Source organism: Balearica regulorum, chromosome 1, assembly GCF_011004875.1.
Source record: "Balearica regulorum gibbericeps isolate bBalReg1 chromosome 1, bBalReg1.pri, whole genome shotgun sequence".
Lineage (NCBI taxonomy): Eukaryota > Metazoa > Chordata > Aves > Gruiformes > Gruidae > Balearica > Balearica regulorum.
The window spans coordinates 7,940,167-7,959,574 of NC_046184.1; the positions used below are offsets into that span (position 1 = coordinate 7,940,167).

The 19,408-nt window shown below is 49.1% G+C and overlaps 1 protein-coding gene across 9 annotated transcripts in view; it reads right to left on the reverse strand.

The window, feature by feature from the left end:
- Positions 1–19,408, reverse strand: part of FRMD4A (FERM domain containing 4A) — a 383,039-nt gene that overhangs the window by 146,288 nt on the left and 217,343 nt on the right. Inside the window, exon 1 of one of the 9 annotated variants that reach the window (XM_075767702.1) lies at positions 10,058–10,362. The exons of the other annotated variants lie outside the window; for them this stretch is intronic. The gene's annotated coding sequence lies outside the window, so the exon portion shown is untranslated. Of the gene's footprint in view, positions 1–10,057; positions 10,363–19,408 lie in introns of those variants that run through there. 9 annotated transcript variants of the gene reach the window in all.

Genomic DNA, 19,408 nt, shown 5'->3' on the forward strand with positions numbered 1-19,408 from the left:
ACATGGGCTGAGCTTTCTGAAATAATCCCATACAGAAGTACAAATGTTGCTCACAACACTGCGTAGGAACCCATTACACAACACTTCTGCCATTCAAATTTGTTCATGTGATGATATTTTTAATTGAAAAGGTTATTTGGTGCACTGGAGCAGGAGAGGTTAGTTGCAAGCCAGGTGTTTTTCCCCTGGGAAGGGTATCCCAGCCATATCCTCAGGCATCTGCCATCTTCTAGCAGCACTTCTGTAGGAAAACTAAGATGTCACATATTCAAAGAAACAGGAGCATCCTTTGTAGGAAGGGACCTTGTTAGCAAATGGAGCTTTGGAACTGAAAGCATGGGCCCAGGAAAGATCTGTAGATGTGGATAGTGGCGAGGTGAAAAGAAGCAGCCGATGGCTGATTCATATCCAGACACCAGCTTCTGATGCAGTGTGAGGTTCCTTGTTACGGAAGGGCTCTGAAGGTCTGTGAAATACATGCACAGTCCATAGCTGGACTGAATGGCCGGAAAATATATGCCGACCATGATGCGGCACCTCCCACAGGTTTGGTAGGACCAGAGGAACGTATCACGTGCCAGGCCTTTGGCTTTCCCTGCGAGCCTCTTTATCCCACCCTTTGAAAAAATCAATGTCCTTACCCATGGACCAGGGAATGGAGATGAAATTGCTGAAACCATGGTTACAGATACAGCTCTTAAAAACCTCTCCTATCCTGCAGGAAGGGAGTGCTGCCGTGCCTTGGAGGAGCTTGATGTTACCCATCGCCTGGGGGATCTGCACAGGGGATGTGCAGGGGGGGTGCATCAAGCGTCACGTTCGTTTCTGCAAACGCTCGTTCACCAGAAGGAGAGGAAAAAACCAGCATCGGTAATTGGAAAGCAAGAGTCCTCCTTGAGAAAGGTGGGACGGTGTCGGCCACAGTGTCACGCCGGTGGAAGCACGCCATGAAAGGCGCGACCCAGCCATTGTGTGGATGCCGACGGGGAGCGATGGGAGAAAAATTAAGGCGAGCTAAAGGCTGAGTGACCTGGTAACTTCCCTGTTTTGTCTTGAGAGCTGACAAAAGAGTTCCTGGCCTGCCCAGGGGCTCCTCACTTCCTCCGCGCAGCGCTTTCCAGCCTTGCTCAGGCTCCCGCATCACCAGGGGACATCTGCACAGGTTATTTCTCATGCTTCCTCTAAACAGCACTCAGCAAAAATGCTCTGATTCAGCAAAGCACGTAGCTGTGTCCATAAATCCCTTTTATTTCAGTGTGACATAAGCAAGTGTTTAAGTGGCTTACTGTATCAGGGCTGAAATGAAAAACCGTCTCCTACGGTCCTTAAGTCCATTTACAACGTCAAGCAATAACTCTCAGGTGAACTTTAAAGCTGGGAATGCTGCATCTTAACCTCAAAACACTTGGTGCTTGAGCCATGTAGCTAGAATTAAACCTAATTCTGACGCCGCATTTTAAACCAACCAGGGTATTACCCGGCAGACGCCTAAATCACCGCTCTGAGAGCGGCCGGCCTCGGAGGCCTGATTTCAGTTATATCCTGAGACAAGAAAGTCCTTTCCTGGACAGGCTGGTTTCCTCACTAGAATGGAGGTTGTGCTGGTTTATGTCACGTATTGTTTTCTTTCTTAAAAATAATACAGATCTAAATCTTTTCACATAGAAAGGGAAGCAGAACATCTTGAGCCCTGCCTGCCTTCTGGTGTGGATGCAGGAGGAGAGGGCAATCCCAGTGCGTACTTTTCACTACCTTTTGACTCTTTTGACCTCATAACTCTTTCCATTCCCTTTCCTGGCTAGAAAAAAACCCAGTTGCCAGCTTAAAAGCATATCAGGATCCAGGCATTATCCCCACTATTTGCAAGGCAGGAGTGGAGAGTATAACAGCTTTGAGATGGTTGGTCAGAGCATCCTCTGAACTCTGGAGCTGACCACAGGGAGGTGGCACAGTTTTCTGTACTATTTATTATTTTTAGTCTAGAGGATTCACTGGCCACAGATGTCTTAAATCTTACAGATTTGCTAGCCCTTCTGCACTCAGGAAGTGTTTCTCAATAAATCTTGACTCAGCCAGTCAGTTGTGCAGGTGGTTCAAGGTGGACACCTGCTTCAGGCCAATGTTTTTAGGTCAGGAACATGCCAGAGCTCTTAAAAACTTGCTTCAAACTGGGATCCTGTGGATATCTCCTCCACTTTTCACCTGGGAAGCCTGTGTTGTTCCTACAGCCTTTCTGCACACGTCATGTGCTGGCTGCACCCAGCAATGGGTAAAAGGGCTGCGCGGGGAATAAATGATAAATAAATAATTGTGCAACGGAGGCGGCCCAGCTGCTCCTCCTCCCGCCACCTCAGGGCTCTTCCCTGCGGTCAGCGCTTTCGTGCAGATGGATTTTAAATGAGTCAGGGGGTGGGATTTCCATCTTTTCCTGCCGGACTTTCCTGCACAGCCTCATAGACCTGGTAGATCCGTACTATGCTATTCATCTGTATGCCAATGTAATGCCCAAAGGCTGCAAAAGTGCCACAGTCACAAAAAAACCATCGCAAACATAAGCCCCCTCATGCCTATGTTAGTGAGATGTCAGGTAGACAATCTTCCTTGCTGCACGCCTCCCAGTTAACACCTAAGATATCTTGCCCTGTACACAAACTTCTCTTGAGCTAGCTCAGCTCAGCCAAACTGTGTGAAGAACGTCTTTCTTTTTGCTTTTTGTTTTTCCCCCAAGGTGAACTTGTTTTCTAGGTAATAATCACTTTAAGGCAAGTTCTATAGTTTCATCCCATGTTTGCATGTTATAAAAAAGGGCCATGATCCATCATTTGAGTTGTAAGTCCCTAATGCAGTCAAAGAAATGAATATTAATTGCAGAAGTAAAACGGCATGCTCAGAGGGAAAGAGGATGAAGGATCTTCAGCGTATTTGCACCAGGACAAGCCGCGTGGTCCTGGCACAGGTACTTCATCAGCTTTTGGGCATGGATGTGTTTCAGAAAAACCAAAATATGTCTTGGGAGGGTCTTGCTTCCCCTGGAAGAGCTCTGTATTTACTCTGTTTGCTATGCACAAAGGACACAGCGTGGTCTAGGGGAAAAGGATCTGCATTATCTGCCAGGGCAATCCTTTACCAATGATGGACTCCACAGCCTTTTATAAGACTTCTCAACCTCTCTGCGGGAACTCCTGGTCACCTTCTGGTTCATTCCCTACTAGGTACTGCAGCAAGCACCGTGAGTCATCATCATGATAATGACCATGTGGCACCAAAGTACATAGCAATAGATTATTATGATTATTATTATTATTTTTCCCAAAGATGTTAGAATGTCTGTTAATCTCTCCTATGTCTCTCCTACATTTAACATAAACATACATAAAAATGTAATTTTTTGTCCAGTTTCACACTTCAAACATTGCCTATTTTCAGCAATAACTGTTCCAGATATCATTCATTTTTGCATGCAGACAGGGTGGTAATTACATGAGAACATCCAAGTCTTCTGGGAAAAAATTTGCAGGAGGTTTGGTTTAGTTGTAGAGGAGGAACAGGACGATTTATTTGCTGCTGAAACTAATGTGATTTGCTGGAGAGAAAAAAAAAAAATCAATGTAGGTTCATAAGAAGATGACCAAACTGACCCAAGGCAGTGAAAGCAGTCATATGTGTGAAATATTTTTGAAGGACAAATTAAGATTTAAAGCTTAAAGTGTCCTTTTAGCGCTTGTTGAGTGTTTTGTACCTACTGTATCACTAAGCATTCGAGGTGTAATCGCCCTGATCAATGGAGCCAAGGCACTGGGCAGTGCATCACTCAGATATTCTGTAACAGAGCGGGTCAATAGATAGCACTGAGCAGGGTTATATATAACACATAACAGAAAACACACTTGCAAAAGTCATTCCAGATGTGAAAAAAATGTAAAATGCTAATCTGTACACAGAAGTGGGTTGGGTTTTTTTTTTTCCTCCTTCTTGTTTTGAGTAACACTCTAAGAACTGATATGCTTCCAGTGGAAAAATATGTCACCGGGTTGTTTCCAGCCACTGCTAATCAGCAGGTTTGACATACATTTGATGTCGAGAGCCAGGGCTGCGGCTGGTGCCCAGGCTGGGCAGCCGCCAGCGGTTCTGCCTGAGCTGCAGCAGCTGAGGAGGTCGGTGCTGGGTGGACATCGTCCCCCAAGAGGGTTTCAGAGGAAGGGTGAGATGCAGAGCACATTCAAATGACAAGCGGCTGACTCATCCTCGGAGATGCAGGTGTTTTCGGAAACGAGCCCTGGTTGCAAAAGTCTAGTTTGACCATTTCTGCTCCTGCTTCGTTCAGGAGCGCAGCCCATGCTGAGCGGGGCAGAGCTGGGGCTGTGGGACTGGGACATCTCCCATGGGCTCTGCCTGCACACCTAGGTGGGTGAGGAGCACAAATTGGTCCTTTCCTGCCTTCCCTTGTCCTGATAGCTCCTAATGCTGAGCACTTGCATGTCTGGTGAGGACTAGAGCTAAGACTAGCCCCACTGTGGGCTCAAGCCAAGAAAAACGCCTCCAGGACACACAGCCTGAGCTTTTATACTCCCTACTCTACTTTTATACTTCATTTTCTGAGTGATGTCAGGATTTTGCATCGCCTGTATTGGGAATGATTTGCCTGTTGGTGCAGAAAGATCAGGTCCTCTCTGCATCAAAGACACCTCAACCATAATAAATATGGACGTCCTGTCACCTCTGCCCAGGAGGAACTTGGAATAAACACCTCTACTTGAGCCTGTCTTTGTACCACATGCCTCTGCCTTTTAAGAGCCGGGCAAACACGTTCCCTTCTGGAAGACACATCAGCTCTTTAATACCGTGCAGAATCAATGCAGAAGAGTTAAGGATAGAAAGCAAAGAGGGAACAGCCTGACGCAATGTCTGCAAACTCAGCGGCTGGATCAGACACTCCCAGGATTTGAGACCCATTTTGGAGCAGCCTCCTGCCATGTAGCAATCAGCTGTGCCTGCGAGAGGGGACTGAGAAAGCGAGGACATGGCCCAGCACTTCTACATTTGCAGATTCCCCTCGGAATCACCATCAGCATTTCAGAAAGCATCTTCCACGGTGCAACACAAAGGCAAAGCAGACTCAGTGCTTCCCTCCAGTTCTCCTTGGTCTTGGTGAGGCACAAGTCTCCTTGCCCCCCGTCTCCACCTCCCGCGGCACCGCCCAGGTGACAACTTCGGTGGCTGTATCACCATCCTCAGCAGGGCTGCAAAGCATCCCAGGGACCCCAGACCACTTCAGGCAGTGCTTTTATTTTTGCAGTTTTTTGGTCTTTCCAGTTCAAAATTGCAGAAGGCAGTGGAAGTTACCTTCCAAATTTATTTTCCAGTGTGCTTGCACACTGGGGTATGTATGTGTGCACAAAACAAGCACTGTATCTGATTACATGTCCCTTAAGTCATCTGTGTCCCTTTGAGTGCCCCATTTCACTGGGAAATGAGAGTGTCTGGTGGTACACAAGCACACACGTGGCAGCCACGTGTTGAGATGATGGTCACCTTCACAAAACCCTAGCTGGGGATAGCCGAGAGAGATGCTACCTGTGCAGAGCAAGGACAAAACTGATTTTTAAAGGTGGAAAGAGCTCAATCCATGTTCCCTTCTCTAGGACATTCACCGAGTTTCAGCTTCAGATTTTGTGCTGACTTTCCAAGCTGCTCACCCGATGCAGCAGCTTTCCATCCCTGGCTTGTCCTGCATAAACCCAGCGTGAAAGCAGCAGGGTCAGCCACAGGCTGCTCCTCTATCTCCAAAGTACTTCCCAGTGCGAAATATTTCATCTCAGATGGACGGGATGCCAACAGTGCTTACAGCACGTGTGGTACAGCTGTAGCTATGTTCGATCCCACGTGGTGAGGAAACCCAAACAAGGGTGGATTTATTTTGGTTGGGAGATCTAAACACAGAGCCTGAGCCTTGCGGGTTGGCAAGGCCAACAGCCGTTGTCAAAATGTTCCGTGTTACACGTGGAAGCATATGCATAAAGGAGTTGTGTAGCCAAAATGGGAATATCAACCTCTTTTTTGGTTTGCAGGTTTCTAGGAGATTTTTAGTGGACCCTTTTACAGTGAATTTAAGTAAAAAAGGGTCAACTTGCCTCCTTTTTTCTTCACTCAAGGATTTTTCCCAAAGATCACTACACTAGGTCACACCACATCCCACCAGTGCAGACAGAGAGTGAAAAGGGCATTTTGCTACCCACTAGTGATCTTTTCTTGAGGGTGGGACACAGCAACTGTTTAACACCACGTGAAAACATCACACAGCAGCTCAGGACAAGAGCAGAAGGATGGTGTATCATCTGCTAGGAAAGGAGCCAGAGGGGGTTGTAAGCAAGAACATCATTAACTGCACCAGAAGCGAGATGGTCCCTGCTCCTCTGGTCTCCTTTGTGCTTTAAGGCTTGGCAAGTCCCACCCCACCCCATGGGGATGCACCCAGGGTATCTGGCACCATGCATGGGGCCACAGAGAAGCATAACACAAACATGAAGCAGGGACTCACTAGAAGGCAGAGGTACACCAAGTTCTACGTATTTTGACAGGCAGCCTACTGGAGCCAGACATAAAGGAAAAAACCTTCAGGACCCATCAACCTGCAAGTAGGTGGAGTGCAAAGGTGACTTGGAGCAGAGGGAGGCAGGATCAAACCCTACGTGTTTGTGATTCATCAACATGAAAGTGCTCCCAGAAGCTTGGAGCTGATCAAACACCTGGCTGGGGCATCTTCTCAGTGTCAGGTCAGAGATAAAACCAGTCAAAGTTATTTTTGGTCCTTAATGGGATTCATCTCCAGAGCAGGAGACAGGGGCTCCAACTCATTATGCAGCCTCGGAAAATAATTTGTGGCTTTCCAGGAAAGGAGACATATTGAGATTTACAGGAGGGCTGGGGATTAAGTTGTTAAAAGTCTAGGAAAAGGAGAAATATCAGGGGAAGCTGTCAGCTGCAGTGGTCCCCGAGGCCATGCTGGGCAATCCACTGCTGGCTTAGGGAACCGTATGGCCTGGGAGCGGCTGGGACAAACTGGGATTTGAAGCAGGAGGAGGCTTGCAAGCAATTCAACCGCAGCTTAACCTTGTCAGACCTTGCTGCCTGCTGGGCTGCTGTGCTCTGCTTGCACTGGGGCTGCAGGGCAATCCCCCCCTCCAGCTGCGGGAAGGAGCAAGCCAGCAAAAGTGACTGGAGATTTGGCATTGCTGAGTGACCTTGGGATCCAGCTGTGCACCCAAGCACACCACATCCTGCGATGAAGCATGGGTCCCTGGGGTGCCACTGTCACCTGCTCTTATGGCTCACCCCACAGCACTGCCTCCCCCCAGCTCCCCAAGAGATGGGGCATTTGTGGGATGGCTCCCAGCTAGATGGAGATTTTGGGTGCAGCTCAGAGGCACAGGAATACTGACTGCTTCAAACCTAGAGTGTTTTGAATGAAAGACACCCAGGGTCCCTAAGAGCTGAACATGAGTGTGGCCCCAGGCCTGACAGCAGCCGCCTTCTTGTCCCAGCGATCCAGCCTGCTCGTGCGTAGCTCACGAGAAGTGAGTCACACCATGACTGCATCTTCAAGGGACTAAGCCCTGACCCCAAATTTGGCTGGTTGTGGATCAACACACTCTTTTTATACCTGCCCTGTGTGTCTCATGCCTCTCACAATGCATGACCCTTCCTTCTCCCTCAGTCATACTAGATTGGGACTTGAGACTTCAGTCACTCCCCAGCCCCTTTCAAATTCTCCCTAGTACAGCTTTTTCTCCCTCATCCACACCATGAGGTTTTACCTTGCCTTTGCTGTCTGTGAAGCTGCATTCAAACCTTCTGCTGTTATTCACGTAGCAAGCAACAGTAGCAACAAAGGGGATACGTATGACTGTAATTACCCGTGATATGTGGGACTAGACTCCGTGACTTGGGAAGTCTTTCCCAGTCCTGTGTCCCTACTAACAACATGCGACGCGCTAACCAAAGCTCCTGGCTTGGCTGAACAACTTGACACAATCTCAGCAGAAGATGCTCTCTGTGCCGTGACACTGCATTGCCGTACGGCCCTGAGTGACCCAGTGCCGTGCCCACAGGTATCACCGACTATTGACTTGCATTTTTAATGCAATAACCAGTTCAGACACATGGCAACGGGACCACCAGAAACTATCTACCAGGAGAAATGGGTACCTTGCCCCAAAGGGTTGTGAGTGGCTCACTAGTCTCTCTCTGCCCAAATAATGGCAGAGATCTCATATTTTTTTCTAGCCTGGGTGTTTAAAACAAAAATTCACCTAAGAATGAAATGTTTATCTTACATGTGCATAAATCCACATGCTATGCCCCACTGGCACACTTAACCCCACTGTGGGAACTGATTTGGATGGGGCAGTGTGAAAGATGACCATTGCAACTCCTCCAGCCTGTTTGGTCCTCAGAGAGACACAGCTGACCTTAGCAGCAGCACGAGGTGGTGCTGAGCTGAAGACCCTTCAAAATGTCCCTTCCTATTACAACAAGCAATATGTCCTTAGCTCCCCACAGCTTCTGTCACAGCTCCCTTCGCTCAGCATCACAGCAGGGCTCTGAAAACCACCCCACGAGCAGCTCTCCCTCCTGGGGCATGTGGCACGTCCCCTCCTGACGCCGGTACTTAAAACTGCCTTAAAAATATTAATATTTGGAAGAGGACAAGCTACCGGTAACTTGTGCCAGGAAGGTCACGACAAGCAGCTCTGAGCCACCAAGCTGAGCGGGTGCACCATTGCCCGGCCAGGGTTAGCATCGCGGGTTCAAGAAGTGTGCGGGCAGCTACGCAGGCAGCAGCCCTCCTGCCGGGCCCTCTGCCATCGCCGCAAGGAGAAAGGGGATCGGTCTGATAGCTTTAGCTCCATCGAGATCTCTCTGGTGCCTGGCAGGCAATTCTAGGCAGGGAAAATGGCACAGACAACCATGCCAGTGACGGCCCTCTCTGTGCACGGACCAGGGATGCTCATCAGACCCCGGGGGCCAGCGTAGAGGGAGACAAGTTCGAGACACCCCGATATCCAGCTGGCGCTGGGCAGAGCTGGGATTCAGCCTCTCTCCGTACCTGAGGCACCGGGAAAGCCCAGTTCAGCCGTGCCCATGAAGTGCGGCACGCAGGCACAGGCACCACACCCCCTTCCCGGCAGAAAGGGCGAGCGGTGCTGGGGTTTTTTGTTCAGGGCAATGTTTTAAAATCCCGAATCAAACCAACAAGCTGGGAGTTCAGCTTTCCCTGTGACCTGGCTTGCCTTGGAGAGGGGATTTGCTAGCTCACTCCCGCATCTGTGTGTGTTGTATTGCTAAACCGCTGCCAGGGCTATTATTAGAAACAATTGTCTCTCCTGGAAATTTTATATAGAGGCTTGAAACAACTTTTCTCATGCCCTCCCCAGCTGCAAGTGGGCTAACAATGTGGTTGAGAAACCCTCCTTACATGGAGCATGTCTGCAAGGCATGCAGATACACCCAGGCAGGCACAGTTTGGAAACAGAGCTATTTATTTGTCTTTTGTAGCCCTGGATCCGTAGGAACTTTTCTACTCCTGATTTAGGAAGACGTGCATAGGGGAAAGGAAAAACAGGCCAGGGGCTTTACCCTTTGCGAAGCCCCCAGCTCTGCATTAAACTTGCTGCAGCCATTTGGAAAGGGAAGGAGCAGTCCATCTTAGCTGTCCAGTGGGGACAGGCATCCAGATTGAGGGGGGGGGGGAAGAAATCACAGCACCAGCTTCTCTCCCCCACACCCTCTCCTTCCCTCTAGTGCAAAAAAACCCCAGCCGCCGAGCTCCTCTCCCTTACTCGCCCACCAAATTCAGGATTTGGGGGTTGGTTTGGGTTTTTTTTGGAAAGGATAGAGAAAGCAGATGCTGCCCACATTTCTCTCTGTTTGAAATAAATGGAGGGAGGGGGGCGTGGAGCAACCCGCACACTGCGGCTGGGCTTTCCCCGCGGGGCCGGGGCTAGAAGGGGAGTCCCGGCCCGCCTCGCCTCCCCTCCGCAGACAAAGACCCCGTTACCTTCTCCCGCTCCCTCGGCGGCTCCGGCGGCCCCTCAGCTCCGAGCCCGGGGCGAGAGCATCCCCGCTGCACCAGCGTCGGCAGGCCGCGGCTCTACCGCACCGCATCCATCGCCCGCCTCTCCGCGGTGGGATGCGCGGGGCCGGCGCGGCCCTTCCCTCCGCTCCCCTCCGCTCCCGGCGGGCTCCCCGGGCGGTCCTAGGGCGGTCCCATGCTCTTTGCCGGGATGCCGTAACCCTCCTTTTCCCCTTCTTCTTCCCTTTCCCCGCCTGCCGGCCCCCGGCGCCTGGCTCCTGCGCGGCCGCCGCCGCCGCGCTGCGAGGCTGGAGCCGGGGAGGGAGGAGGAGGAGGAGGGGAGGAAGGAGGAGGAAGGAGGGAGGAGGGCAGCGAGCAGCAGTTGGCGCTGGGTCATGTGAAACAGATGAACCCGGCTCGGGCCTGCCAACATCTGGGCTTCCCCTCGCCTCTGGGAGGAGGATGAAGGGATGGAAGGACGGAGGGAGGAAGGGTGCGAGGGTGGGGGCATTCATCACCCCCGACCCACGCGTGCACACCTTGAAATGGTAATGGAGAGGGGCGAGAGCAGCGGGGATGCTCGCTCGGAGTGCTCACGCAGCCCCCGCAGGGAGGAAGAGGAGCACAGCGAGGGTCCGGGGCACCCATGGGGCTGGGAGGCATCCCCAGTTTCCACCCCTTCACCCAGCAGGGAGAAGTGTGCGACTTGTGATGGTGTAAAAGCGCACCCACCAGCAGAGGATGCTGCCCGGGAATAAAGCAGACTGCACTAGCTGTAGCCCTGGTACAAGGGTATCACTAATAAATAATCAGATCGGTCAAGAAGGACAATGTGTGTGAGCCTCCAAAAGTGCTGATTTTTTGGCTTAAATAAGCACAGTGTGAAGCACCCACAGTACAACGCCTGCAGACTTACTGCCGCTGCTTTGCCACCCCATCAGCATGTTCTTTCTCGGAGTGGGCTTATTCCCACCAGATAAAACCCTGAGGTTGCTGTTGTGCCATGCTGCGGCACTGGCTGGCCAGGAAGAGGTCTGCTTTGGGAGGGGAGGTGCGGAGACGAGCCCTTTCCCTCATTTGTTTTCAGCTGGCATTTATGCCACCGTGAGGATGCTCGTGGCGAGGATGGAGCTGGGGCTTACACGGTGTACAGGAAATTTTCTCTTTGCCCTGTAGGAAGATGACAAGGTCGCTCTTATAGACTCATAGAGTCACAGACTGGTTTGGGTTGGAAGGGACCTCAAAGCCCATCTAGTTCCAACCCCCCTGCCATGGGCAGGGACACCCTCCACTAGACCAGGTTGCCCAAAGCCCCATCCAACCTGGCCTTGAACACTGCCAGGGATGGGGCATCCACAGCTTCTCTGGGCAACCTGTTCCAGTGCCTCACCACCCTCACAGGGAAGAATTTCTTCCTAACATCTAATCTAAATCGACCCTCCTTCAGCTTAAACCCATTTCCCCTTGTCCTGTCACTACACTCCCTGATAACCAGTCCCTCCCCACCTTTCCTGTAGGCCCCTTTAGGTGCTGGTAAGCCACAATTAGATCTCCCCAGAGCCTTCTCTTCTCCACGCTGAACAACCCCAACTCTCTCAGCCTGTCCTCACAGGAGAGGTGCTCCAGCCCTCTTCCAGCATGGTGGTGGTGAACAAGCTGGATGGCTGGTTTTAGCTGGGAGTTTTTCTGGGTTTGACCTGCTTTCAAACTGAAAGCCAAGACCGTGCCAGCATGGAGATGCCATGAGACTTGATGTCCTCTCCTCTGCAACGGGCTTGAGGGGCCAGTGGGCTGCAAAGTGCTTTTGGGTGCAACAGGCAAAAACTAGAGCAGGAGCACAGTTCCCTCCCCTATCTATAAGGGCACAGACATTATAAAAATGGAGCTGTGTATGCAGCCACAAGCAGGCTCACCCATCCAGCTTGCTCCACCCAAAGGGGAGGCTTTGATTAAGGGGATAAATATAGAGGCAGTTCTGGCCTCTGGCTGCTGAGGGATAAGAGCAAGTGCCTGAGGTAGCCCACCTCTGCTCTGGAGATGATCCCAGGTCAGGACACAGTGGCAAGAGGCAGCAAAGGTACCCATCTCTGCTCCAGGAAAAGCAGAGGGACCACAGCTATGTTGCAAGGGTAAAGATTGGGGTTTTCTGGGTGCATCAAATCCACGCCTAGATCCAGCTGCCAAAGTACCCCTGAGGGACAAACCACCAAACAACAAACTTCAAAACTTCCTGGAATTTTAAACCCAGAATTTCAGAGAGGGGTAAAACTTCAAGTTGCCTCCTAAATTCTGTTTTGCTCTTTTCCTTCAACAGAGGTCACAACATATCTCAATCAGGTTCTGCCATCTTCAGTGCTGGTGGCGAAGAAGAGTATATAAGCCTGAACCCCAGCAGCATTTCAGCCCTGCTCCTGAATCCTGCTCAGAACTAGCAATGAAAAATCACCTTCCCAGGCTGATTTTCACTAAAACAGGAGGTGAAGCTGCTTCAAAGGTGCATTCACCATGCAGCTGCCTGCTTGTGCTTGTTGCTTTATAAGAATATGTCAAGGCAACGGACTTTGCCCTTGGGGTAGGATGATCCTTCAACTAGCAAAGCCTCAAGGCAACTTCCCCACCCATCGCTGTATGGCACATTTTGTCCTCCAAGGTAACTCATCCTCTCCTGGCAGGATCTGCCTCCAAACCCAGAACGGAGCCAGGGTGTGGTGCAGCATTATTCAACTGGTGACAAAAGAGCTCACCTGGTGGGTTAAAGAAGCAGCAACAGAGATTGGAAGCCTCTAATTGTAATTTGTTTCATACATAGAAGCAAAAACTGGTAGGTAAAGATCACTCTGCCCAGAATTGCAGTTTTCAGCTTTCAGTGCAGGTGTGGGGAGTTTCATTAGACTTAGCCTGAAATTACAGGCTCCCTGCAACAGTCCAGTCTCTTTGGCTTTAGCCCGGATAAACAGGCATGGCTTTTGGACTAGTCTGGAGGCAGCAAGAACGCATCCTTTCTCATGCCCCATGTTACGGTGCAGTTGTCTACCAGAGGTGCCCAAAGAGCATCCCATCACTGTGTGATCCTAATGGTGCCCTCCAATGTCTTTGGGGCATCAGTTTATGTCACAGGGAAGGACCTGAATTGCAGACTGATTGACTGACAGGTGTCACGTCACAGAAACAGTCTGGGGTAGCAATGGATGGGGAGCCCTCTGGTTTCCCAGGTGCGATGGCTCAGCACGTCTGCAGCCTTTGAGCCCCACCATGCAGAAAGAGAGGCTGGATCATCTTACCTGTGAAACCACAAGGTGCATCCTCCTCAGATCCCTTTCCTACCCATCTAGGACTACATGCACAACACTCCCCCAAAAGGAAGTTAAATATGATGTGGTACAAAGGCTTAAAATTTCCTGCAGTGGTGAGAGATATTCCTGCTACATTTCCTTAATCCTCTAATTCACAATGCAACATTTGTAATAAAAATAAATTACTGGTCTGAGTGAAGGTAACACCCTCTACGTACCTGATGGAGCTAACAAAGAACTTACAAATGAGGACTGTTTCTTACAACGTGGAAAGACAGTTGAGCATTGTCCCTGCCAAGAGTTGACTATGAAAGCTCAACCAGAAAGAGTTGTTTTCCCCCAGAACTGGACAAGGAATTTCTTCCCGATCTTCTCACTGGTTCCTTGCACACCTCCTTACTAGAAAAACCCTGGCCAGATCTGGGCTGATTCATTTGTAGCAGGGTGGTACCCTGAGATACAAGGGCAGCAGGGTGGAACAGGTCTGTGGGGGGTATAGACCAACATTTGCAGACTGTTTGGGGTCTGTAAGTAGAGACAAACAGAGGCTCTCAGAGTGGCTGCAGACCTCAACAATAAGAAAAACTATCATCTGGGGTGGAAGAGTGGGAAAAATCTGCAAGGGGAAGATCATGCGTTTGGGATCCGTATCCTTCCTTCCAGTCTTGCCCATTTCAGGTAAATCAGTGAGCTGGGGCAGCAGAGGATGTCAAAGGGCTTCCTGGATGAAGAGCAACTGTTGTCTGCAGTTACGTGGCATCGCTTGCAAAGCACTGCAGCCGCAGTTAACCGATCCCTGCAGCACTCCCATGATGTCGAGGAGAGCTGCCAGCCTCCTTTCACAGATGGACAAGCACACATGAGTGCAGAATGGCACTCGGGGCTGTTCGGTGTGTGGGAAATCGAGATAATAAACTGGGGGGCACCACCCTGTGGGGTAGGTGTACACTGCTGGGCGTGCAGCCTGGTGTGTCCGTGTGGGACAGCTCCAGGTGGTTGCTTAGATGCTGGTAGTCATGAGGCCACCAAGGCTGGGACCACTAGCCCAAGGAGGACACCGAAGCCTGATAAAACGTTGTAATGCACGCAGGGCTCGCTGCTGGCTCAACAATACAGCTGCCAAAGCTCCCACCAGCTCAACTAAAGCCTGCAGACGTATGTCTGCATTGCAATGCAGAGGCAACGCCTTGTGCCACCCAGAGTTTACTCTCCGCTTCTTCCTCTCCCAGACATACACACAGTAATTCAGATTTCCTCAACAGCATCCTTTCAGGAAAAAAAAGCATTCACCTCATGCACAGTCCTCTCTAAATTTCCTAGTTATAATTCAGCAGTGGTAGCAAGGGTCCTTTTCTTCAAGGAGCTTCTGTAATTTCACAAGGTCTCTGGAGTTGTCAATATCCAAACAGTACGGCCCAGTAACAAACATTTAGTCTGGAGGCAGCAGAGCTGCTGTCATTGCAATGATTAGAAGCAGGCGATAGCTGCATTTCTTCCAAGCTGGTTCATATCATGGCAAGTCCCAAAAAGAGAACAGTAACCCAAATATTTAACTTTGACATACACAGAGGGAAGCCTCCAGCAACCAGATGCCTCTCTGCCAAAATAACACCACGCTGATTCCTTTTTATTGGTTCCTGATAACAAAGCAAGGAAGAAACACCATGGCCTTGTGATGGAGAACTATTGTTGACAATTCATTTCCATTCTCGTTAGCAAATGTTAAAGTATCAAAATACTTTACAGGGAGCATGGTGATAGGACTGTGGGTGCCATCAAAATGTGTGAGCTGTTACATGAAACTTTCTAGTATTTTCAGAAAAGCTTAATGAATATTGTCTATCCCAGAACTGCATTAATTAGCACCAACGGGTTGGAGGAGATGTCATGTCATGAAGCAATATTCACACTTACACAACAATTTGCATCCATAAGCAGTGCAGTGCTTTACAGAAGTCAATGCCATTCCCCCATATGGTATATCTGAAACCCATGGAAGGTGAAGGAAATGCTTCCAAAGAATAGTTAGGATTTACTGAAGGTATCTAACTGCCTACCTCCCTGTGGGAGGTGTTTAAGGGCTTAAATCCCATTGATCGCACAACTCTTAACTCAAAATACTTGAGTGGCAGTAAAGGATTAAAAAGCCTCAAAACTTAAAAAGCAACATGGACCTAAGTAACTTGGAAACTGAAATCCATTTTCAAAGATGATATATAATCACTTAAGCACATGAATCTCACTGCAAATCAATGCAGCTGACTTACTTATTCTAACCATGACAAGAGTTGACCAGCCCTAGCAAATGAAGCCTCAGGTTAGTCTATGGTTTAATTCATGAGTATAGCACTGTCTTGTCTGCTCATGAGCTCTGATGTAGGCTGGCTGGAGAAGCAGCAAGTGTCCTCACCTCTGTTCAGCTGAGACAATCTGTATCCTCCATGCCACAAATATGCCTCAAAGCTGGGAAGTAGAAAAGGGATTGGCGTGACCCAACCAGTCACCCAAGCCACCAGGCTGCTCTCACCTGCTCCATGAACAAGGGCCAGAAAAAGGAAGATGAAAGGTTGTGTGCACCACTACCAAACCAGTCCCCATCACCTCATTTTCCCTCTGGAACAGGTTGGGATGAGCTGTGTCCTTGAGCTAATTCATGCTGACAGCTTTGGAAACCAGGTGGAAACCACAGGGATCTCATTCAGAAAAGTAAAATGCAATTACTCAGGAGCAGGACCTGACTCAGATAACTGGGTCTGGACCTGCAAACCATCTAGGAGATAGAGCACATGCAATACCAACTGTCATGGCGCAGCGCACTTCAAACTGGGAAATCTCCAAATTTGCTGACTGAACCATGAGATGTTTCTAGTTAAGCCTTTCACAGAAATGCTTCACTTCTGAGATGAACTGTGGGTGTTATTTCCTACGCCCTGCTTTCATTCATTTCCAGGGCAATCCCTTAAGTAATCGGGGCACAAAAGGAGGGGGCAATGGGAGAAGCAGGACTTCAGCTTTGGACAAAATAAGCCTCCAGGGTTTCTGATTAATTTTCACACAGTGTCTACTTAAAGGATCTCTGAGACCTAAAGAGGGAAGTAAGCAGAACTCGACGTTCCTAAAGAGCCGACACAATAAATCCTCCCTTCATTAGGTGAAGAAAGTGCATGCTGTCAGGATTATTATGCAGGCAAATGAAGCTTGGTCTTCGTGCGACAGCTGAAATGGATGGTGAGGACAAGCCGACTCCAGCTAGTTGGTGCTATGTCTCTTGGGCTGGCAAATCCTACCTGCTGCCTCCAGCTCATGCCTGGGGCTGGTGTGGAGAGGGACAGGACTCACATGTAAGTCATCTGCATCCCAGTTGTCTCCGGGTAATCCTGGCATCCAAGAGGCCAAAGCGAACAGCTGAAGTGTGCATAAGGGAATAAAGATGAGCTGGGTGTACCGCCAGCCCTCCCTGGGTGACCCATGCCTTGGTGGGGTGACGCCAGGGGAAAGGGCTGTTCTTGCAGTCCCCTCCTTTTCACCCACCAGGGGCTGGGGGCGAGGAGAAGAGGGAAGGAAATCTGCCCGATGGGAAGTGCTGGGAGCCATCCCTGTCCTTCCAGGAGGAATAGGAGGGATGAGGGTTCCCCTCTCTGCTGAGGTCAGGTCCTCACCAGTCCCTTCTACCCTCCAATGGGGCAGAGGGGACGCGTGGGACTCTGCTGCCCTTTTCTTCAAAGCTGAGCAAAGCTCTGGCTCAGGAACTTCTTGCTATTCCCAGAATATTGCCATTTTCACCTGAAATGGCCTGAAAACAGAACAACGCAGGAAGAAGTGGACATGGTGGAGGCCTCTTTTATCCATAAAAAGGGCTCTGTGGTGGTGGGAGACAGGGAGGCCTTGCCTCAGGGGAGGGGAGCAGTGGGGGCTGGTGAAGGAGATGGGTGGTGGAGGCAGGGAGGAAAACCAGAAAACACTCATGCTGTTGGCAAAGGGCACTGTTTGGCCGGGGGAGACCTGGAGAGATGCTTGCAGACCACCAACGTGACCACAGTGCAGACAGAAATAAAATGCAACTCATAAGAGGAAATCTCATTCCTACAAAGGCAAGCGGACCAACCTCATTGATACAAGGGAACTGCTGAGTAAATAGCAAATGAGTAAATGGCAAGAACCTGAGAACAAGGCTGAAGAAAGGAGAGATTTTTCTCCCCACCCTGTCAGATGTTGCAGTTGACCGGTGCTGGTGAAAGCCACCCAAAAGCCTTCTTGGATGACAAAAGGCAGCACAGGTAATTGTGAAGGACATCAAATGAGTCAGCTGAGAGATCCAAGCCCAGAAACGTGCCTCCTGTTAAGCAAAATCTACACGTACCCCTTGCATGCAGCTACATAATGAAGTACTTTCTTTTGTATAGAAGAATAAAACAAACTAATGCTCATTTGTTTGGCTTTTTGTACTGAAGTAATCTTTGTACTTTGCATGAAGTCAGATATGAAGAATTTTTTTTTGTAGTTTTACACTGCCTTCTACTGAGGATTGCAAAACTTACACTGGTTGGAAAAGCTTTCTATTTCAAAGGGTGCCACATTTTGCAGAATATCCAGAGAATGTTCCAAATGACATCAAAATAATTATTAAATAAATTTTACAAAATCAAAAGCCAGTCAGACAATGCTTTCAATACATCACTGCAACATAAAAAAAAGGGATCATGAGATACTGAAGTGACACAGCCAAATGACAATTTTAGCAACTGAAAAAAAAAAAAAAGGCGTTGTTAGCTTGTTTTCCAATTTCTGTTACTTTTCGGTCATACTTTTCCATTTCTGAAAACGTTTTTCTCTCCTCTGTTTCTTGCCCACAAAACAAAATCAGGGAAAGCTCCTGGCTGTAGTAGGAAATAGCTGTTCTAGCCAAAGATCTTGTAGGTGCTAGTAGAGGGTAGCCTAATTTCAGATGCAGGTGTGGTTTTTAAGGTAACCTTTTCTTCTTACTGAAAGTTTTCGCTACCTCTGTGAGGCAAGATCATTACCTAAGTTGAACAGATGGGAAAATGGAGTCATAGAGAGATCAATTTACCTGGGTAAGTTCCCGTACCAAATTGGAGAGAGAGAGAGAGAGACCTGGGAATAAATTGCAAACCTTGTGACACCAAAGCCTTTGTGCTAACTCAAGACCCCTCCTCTTCCCCCGGCTAATGAATCGGTGATTAACAAAGGCTGCTCCGTTTCTGACAGTTTAATCGGCGATTTCTACTTTACACTTTGGTACGCTTTGGCTTTTTTAATCTTTATGAGGCAATCCTTGCAAAGAGAGGAAGCAAACAGAAAATAAATCTTGGAGCAAGTAAGCCCTCATGTCATAAAAGTGCAATGAACAGATCTTATTTGCCAGAAAATATTTATCTGACCAATAATGTTTGCATTTAGGCCCAGTCAATTGCTTTAATAACAAACACCCAAATTACATTTAATATGAAAACATTTAAAATGGGCTCAGCATCTTCTAAATAAACATAGCACTAGTCATAATGGTGCTCTGCTAGAGCCAAAGGCTCAGTGTTACTTGATTTATTGTTTAACTTGAGTCTAATTGCTGCCTATCTGATGTCTCTGGGAGCATGGGCTTCTATCACTCGTCTGAACACAATTTCCTTTTCATTACTGAAGCACACCAGGAATAAAACCCAGCTCTCCTGATACCCTGTCCAGGGCGGTCACCACAAGACTATTAACCCTCAGCTAAGAAGATTGAAGTGCTTGATTAATTCACTCTGTAAAGGTTGCTCATTTCCCCTCCGTATGCAGTGGTGGCCTGGTTTCTGAGCACCCTGTGGTCTGCACAGTTTGCTCCAAGCCATGTCTCTGCGATGTCTAGCTGTGTTTGCACAGGGCCACTAGAGACCAGCCCTGGAAAGGGCAGGAGAGCCTGGAAGTGGCCCGTCAATGGGACTTTTAGCAGTCCTTGCTGGCTGTTATTTGGGATGGGAGTCTTGGGTATCAATGCCTGCTTTGAGGACTCTTTATGTCTTTAACCCAATGCCTGTAACAGACC